General features: G+C 45.8%; 2 protein-coding genes across 6 annotated transcripts in view; one reads left to right on the top strand and one right to left on the bottom strand.

Moving 5' to 3' along the window:
- The window catches only part of Pgap2 (post-GPI attachment to proteins 2), a 29,575-nt gene extending 25,464 nt beyond the window's left edge, over nt 1-4,111 (bottom strand). Inside the window, exon 1 of one of the 3 annotated variants that reach the window (XM_021196367.1) lies at nt 3,855-4,111. The gene's annotated coding sequence lies outside the window, so the exon portion shown is untranslated. The remainder of the gene's footprint in view (nt 1-3,854) is intronic. The other 2 variants (XM_029539941.1, XM_029539943.1) reach the window with 2 other exon arrangements.
- A 168-nt stretch (nt 4,112-4,279) lies between these two features.
- Nup98 (nucleoporin 98) overlaps nt 4,280-5,463 on the top strand; it is a 92,056-nt gene continuing 90,872 nt past the window's right edge. Inside the window, exon 1 of one of the 3 annotated variants that reach the window (XM_021221888.1) lies at nt 4,280-4,428. The gene's annotated coding sequence lies outside the window, so the exon portion shown is untranslated. Of the gene's footprint in view, nt 4,429-4,654; nt 4,708-5,463 lie in introns of those variants that run through there. The other 2 variants (XM_029534880.1, XM_021221889.2) reach the window with 2 other exon arrangements.

The raw sequence follows: 5,463 nt of genomic DNA, 5'->3' as shown, positions 1-5,463 counted from the left end.
GATTTCTGAGTTCGAGGCCAGCCTGGTCTACAGAGTGAGTTCCAGGACAGCCAGGACCACCCAGAGAAACCCTGTCTCGAAAAACCAAAAAAAAAAAAAAAAACAAAAAAAAACCACTGAGTTATATACTTTAAAAGAATGAGTTAGAGTTTGTTTAAATTACATTTACTTAAAATAAGACCCAAGGTCAGGCACCACGGTACATGTCTTTAATTTTAGCAATCAGGAGACAGAGAAAGATGGACTGTTATGTGTTGGAAGGTAATTTTGTCTACATTGAGTTCTAGGTGACCCAGGGTGAGACCATGTCTCAAAAACATCATCAACAACAATAAAATAACAACAACAACAACAACAACAACAGATCCAGCCAAAAACTGGGACTTAATAAAAAGAAGGTACTATTACAAAACTAAAAGAAAAGAAAGGGGCTGGATGATGGCTCAGCAGTTAAGACCACTTGCTGTTTTTGCAAAGGACCCAGTTTGATTCTCTGCACCTATTTGGTGGCGCACAATCATCTATAACTCCAGTTCCAGGGAATAAGACACTTTCTTCTGCCCTGCAAGCAATACATGCATGAGGTATGTAGTTATACATGCACACAAGACATCTACACACCAAAATTTAAAAATAAAAATAAGAGAAAAATAAATAAGAGAAACAGAAGTAGAATAGGTTGGACAAATAGAAAAAGCCTAACATAACATTAGGTAAAGTCCTGAGTATGTCAATAAATTCTTGAAATGAAATGTGTTCAATACTCAAACATCAAAGGCATTCACATGGAATTTCTAAAAATCCAGTTGGGTGCTACTTATAAACCTCAGCCTTCCTTATCAAGTTGTAGAAGAGGGAGAGAATCAACACTTACTGGTATTTACTATGGGCCAAGCATGACCTTGGAATTTGGCAAGTTCTACTACCCACCTTCATAAACAGGTTATCATTCATACATAGGGGGGCACTGTGACATAGCACAAGTAATTTGTCAAGGTCTGAACACTTGCAGATCTGAGATGGAGCCTTACTCTGTCTGACTCCAGCTCTGCTGTGCTTTCCATTGTGCCATATTGGAACCTGGAGCCGTCAGTTCAAAGCCACTGCACTTTGATGGTTCTGCTGTTTCCACATGTCAGGCTTTGCTCTGAGCACTAATCTATCTCAGCTGCATAGAAATCTCTCAAGTTGTGTGTGAGAAAGGAGAGGCTCCTAGGACAGAACCAGCCAATACAGGGCTGTGGGAATCTCTGGGCTCCTAATGCCTGCAACAAGGCTTAGTTTGGAAAGTTCTTGTGAACGTCCCCCAATTGCTTGTCTTTAGAGTTGATGAAGAAATGTCTGGGGCAGTGGTGGTGTACACCTTTACTCTCAGAACTCAGGAGGCAGAGGCAAGCAGATCTCTGTGAGTTCAAGGCTAGCCTGGTCTACAGAATAAATTCTAGGACAGCCAGGGCTGTTACAGAGAGAAACTCTGCCTCTTAAAACCAAAAATAAATAATTATAATAAATTTAAAAAGTTAAATGAAGGTAGATAATGGTAACTCTAAGGGGTATTATTAGAGTGGGTTGGTGGGGTTGGGGGGTGAAGGAAGCCCTGGCTCCAAATTGATGGCTTTACTAATCAGGAGTCCCTGGGATGATAAGTTATAGATTACATGTTCACCAGAATAATACTTAATAAGGAACTTCGAGGGCTGGCGAGATGGCTCAGTGGGTAAGAGCACTGACTGCTCTTCCGAAGGTCCTGAGTTCAAATTCCAGCAACCACATGGTGGCTCACAAACACCTGTAATGAGATATAATGCCCTCTTCAGGTGTGTCCGAAGACAGCAACAGTGTACTTATTTATAATAATAAATAAATCTTTGGGCCAGAGCAAGTGGGGTTGACCGGAGCGAGCAGAGGTCCTAAATTCAATTCCCAACAACCACATGAAGGCTCACAACCAGCTGTACAGCTACAGTGTACTCACATACATAAAATAGTAAATAAATCCTTAAATAAAATAAGGAACTTCAAAGCCAGCATGGTCCTCCTCACTGAAGCCTCTCTCTCTCTTCCAATGTACCCTCTCCATATCCTCTCCAGTCTTCCTATAAGTACACACCACGTAAGAATCCCATCTCCTGTACATCTACTAATACTTTAAATTGAATATACTCACCTGTTGATTCATTTAAGACACATTTCAAAACCCATGCCTTAAAACATTTAAAATGGTCCCAGTTTTATAGAATATATCTATTACTTATCGAGGGCAAACTGTGTACCAGGTACCATATCAAATGTTACATTCCTCTCATTTCATTCTCCCAACAGTCTGTAAGTCAAGCAAAATTATCCTTATTTTACAGACAAAGAAACTGAAGTCCAGAGGCATTGGGAATTTCCCCCATATTATCATAGTTGGGCCTGGATTTAAACTGGGGGTTCTCTGATTCTGAAGTCCAACAATTCTATTATTTTGCTGCTAAAAACAATAATTCACTCATCTATGCAACAAATATGTAAATTGTAAGGTACATCAACTATGTGCCAAGTCTTAAGAACACTAAAACAAATGTCCAGGGCAGGTTTAAATGTAGTTGCATTTCAAGACTGAAGAACCAAAAAAATCAGAGGTTTGGATGGTGTCAAGAGAGCCACTGTAAAGATTCAAAAATAAACCCCTGAGGATTGTTGTTGTTTGTTTTGTTTTTAAGACAGTTTCATGTACTACAGGCTGGCTTTCAGCTTCATACTCTACCTCAGCTACCTGAGAACTGGAGTTACAGATCTTGGCTATTATACCCCACCTGCTAATGACTTTGTGATTTAGAGTAAAGGCAAGGAGGAATGATGGAAAAGCAGGGTGTTTGGACAGAGGGGTTTAGGGATGGTGGCTACAGATGGATGTTCAAACTAGCTTTTCCTGTCAGGCGATTTATACAATATTCTTTCAAGTATATACTGAACACCAACAATATACATGTTTCTTCCATTTACTGCCTTTTTAAAAAAAAAAAAAAAAAAAAAAAAAGATTTATTTATTTTATGTATACCAGGAGAGGGCACCAGATCCCATTACAAATGGTTGTGAACCACCATATGGTTACTGGGAATTGAACTCGGAACCTCTGGAAGAGCAGCTGGTGCTCTTACCCACTGAGCTATCCATCTCTCCAGCTCCTTTGAGATGGGTTTGTTTGCGGGAATCATTTAAAATTCTTAGCAAATCTCGTTTCAGTTCTATATTGATGTCCCAGGACGTGCTGGAGAGCTCTTTTTTTGAGCACAGCTCCTGTTATTGTGAGACCTCAATAATTAGAGAGGTCTGGTTTCTAGATCATGCCCACTCCTCTGCTCTTAGCTAGATCCTAGGAGGGAAGACACCAAAAGGACGAAAATGAAGCTGTGGCCCAGACCAGGGGAGGGAAGAGGCACAGAACAGAAAATAAATAAGATACAAAGTAACAAGGTCTTGCCAAGCTGACTGCCTGAACTTCACCCGGACTAGTAAAGGTTACCAAATGTGTCCTGTAGAAGGCCGGAAATTTGCGCAAGAAACCCAGAACAAGTATAGATTGTGGAAGTGCAGCTGAGGCTGAAGGGCCAAGAATCCTCATTGGGCTCAAGCTCTAGAAGGCAAGTCCATTGCTCAGGTCTACTCTAGAGATTCAGAGGGGAAAGGTGTACGGCGAGGGCTGGCTTGCGCTGGAAAAGTACAGTGGGGAGTGAAGTGTCTGCAGACAATCTGTGGATTGATGGGTCTCCCGGAAGGGTCCTCCAGCTCTGCAAGTGCAAGCTAGGTGGCCAAGGAGCCTTCCCATCATTGCCCGCAGACAGGAGCTAGAGAAGGGTAGAACAATTACCATGTCATCCTTGGGACTTCCTTCTGATTGGCCGGAGCTTCCGTAGCTAGTCTCCGCGCTCCAAGGAAGGGGGCGGGGCTTGGACACAACGTCACTGCTGTTTGGTACTCTCTCCTCTAGCCACTCACCAGCCCTCTTCGAGGGGCCTGTGTGACGTCATGAGCCTCTCTCAGCCAACCGTCGCCGCAGAGGGGCTGGGACTCTACGTCCCTCCCCATCGTCCCTCCTTTTTTATTCCCCCCCCCCTTTCCCCGCAATTCCTTACGCCCCTCCTCTTCCCCTCCGCTCCTAATCAGAGACCGCCTCCACGTTCGTTTTCAAAAGGGTCGGCACCCAATGAATAACGGTGTGGGCCTCGAGTGGCGGACCGGCCTGCCAATGCCCGGCTGCCATGGGCGGAGCGCCCGGAGCCGACCTCTGACGGCGGACGGCGTGTGACGCAGTCAGGCCTCTGCGCGCTGCGCCCGAAGCGGCGGTCGGTGGCGGCAGCGGCGGCGACGACGGTTTTTCTGGAGGCCGCGCGGTGAACGGCGGGTGACGGACCGGCCTGAGCTCTCACTCCAGACGCACCTCTGTAAGTCGGGAGCGCTGCCGGGGCCGGGCGGGTAGATCTTCCCCTCTGTACCGGCATCTGCGCTGGACGCCCGGGGCCCTCTCGGCCGCCCAGTCTCGTGCGGGGCGCGCTCCTTCGGGCCTGCGTGAGGGGGCGGGGCCCGCGGCCTACGGCCTGGCTCGGGAGGCCCCGGGAGGGGATCCAACTGTGTGGGGCGTAGGCCGGAGGGGTCTCGGGTCGCGGCCCACGCCGAGTGAACCTCGCTTTCTCCGGTGCTGTTCATTCATTCGCTGGGTGGAGGTGAGCAGCCCGCGGTAGGAGGCCCTTGCAGGGTGGTGCCTTGGGGGACTTCAGTGAGGTCCCCCAAGTAAGGTCCCCATCACTTCCTTGACCACTCTACAGGACACGTTTTGTCTAGGGTTAACCAGAGGGTTGAGTGAGTCAGAACTGCGTTTAGCTTTTTAAGACACTGACAATTGTCCGGTCAGTGGAATGAATGGTTCTTTCTGTTCCGTGTAAACCTAGGTGAGAAAGATTGAATTTCTGAGTTACTGGAGCCATAAGCGTTTAAATTGTCAATCACCCCCACTCTGCCGCACGTACAGAGGCTTTGTAAGTGGGAGGTAAGTAGAGGAAGAGACAGGATTCAGGAATCCCAGGTGTCTTGATTCAAGTCTAGTAGACTTTGTATACTATTCCACCCTTGCTGTATGTTCCAGTCTCCCAATATTGACAGTTCTCTATTTGGTAGGGGGAAGGACACAGACATTTGACATAGTTCTCAAAAACACTTCTAGTTTAGCTGTTTTCATGTTTGTTTATATATAGTAAGGTAACTTGATTAGTAGTACCCTGATGTGGACTTTTTATTTTTGCTTTTTTTTTTTTTTTTTTTTTAACTTTGGAAACAAGATCTCACTCCAAACCCTTGGTTGGCCTGGAATTCGCTATGTAGACCAGGCATGCCACAGACTCAAAGAGACCACCTGCCTCTACCGCTGAGGTAATGAGATTAAAGGTGTTTGCCATCACATCCAGACTTGACATAGACTTTTG

This window comes from Mus pahari, chromosome 1, assembly GCF_900095145.1.
Source record: "Mus pahari chromosome 1, PAHARI_EIJ_v1.1, whole genome shotgun sequence".
Classification (NCBI taxonomy): Eukaryota; Metazoa; Chordata; class Mammalia; order Rodentia; family Muridae; genus Mus; species Mus pahari.
The sequence above is the reverse complement of the archived record's forward strand: the minus strand, read 5'-3'. Positions and strand labels throughout refer to the sequence as shown.